We start from the raw sequence: 583 nt of genomic DNA, 5'->3' as shown, positions 1-583 counted from the left end.
CGCACGCCGTCCCCGTCGCCGGCATCCCCGAGCCCGCCGTCCTCCTTCCCGTCGCTGGCCTCCTCTCCCTGTTGCCGCCTGCCCCCAGTGAGCTCCCCCCTTTTCCATCCCCGTCGCCGATGACGCCACCCATTGTCGCCGCTGCTCTCTGTTTATGGATATGGCTATATATGCATGTATTTTCTCTGTGTATATACGTTCATATATGCAAAAGTTACATTTTTAGAAAATCATCTATATATTTTCAGAAAAGTTCTATATGAATGTGGCTATATGTATGTTCATGGAAAATAATTTTGCTCGATGATCTTTTTGTTCACGATGTACATATAATTTTTTTCATGTATGTATAAATGTTGATATGAATTGTACCTATGATGTTTTTTTATTCATAGATGAATATGTATGTGGCTATGTGAATATGCAAAGAAGAGGAGATGAAGAAGATGTTATATTTTCTTATTCGTGGGTGTGTCGAGAGGGTCATCGATAACTTTAGTGAATTTTAGGTTATTTTCATTTTAGGTAGTGTGTGTCGAGAGGGCGGCCAAGGGGTCGAGGGTCGTCGGACATGGGAGGGGGG

The sequence above is a fragment of the Triticum dicoccoides genome, chromosome 7A (assembly GCF_002162155.2).
Source record: "Triticum dicoccoides isolate Atlit2015 ecotype Zavitan chromosome 7A, WEW_v2.0, whole genome shotgun sequence".
Lineage (NCBI taxonomy): Eukaryota > Viridiplantae > Streptophyta > Magnoliopsida > Poales > Poaceae > Triticum > Triticum dicoccoides.
The sequence above is the reverse complement of the archived record's forward strand: the minus strand, read 5'-3'. Positions refer to the sequence as shown.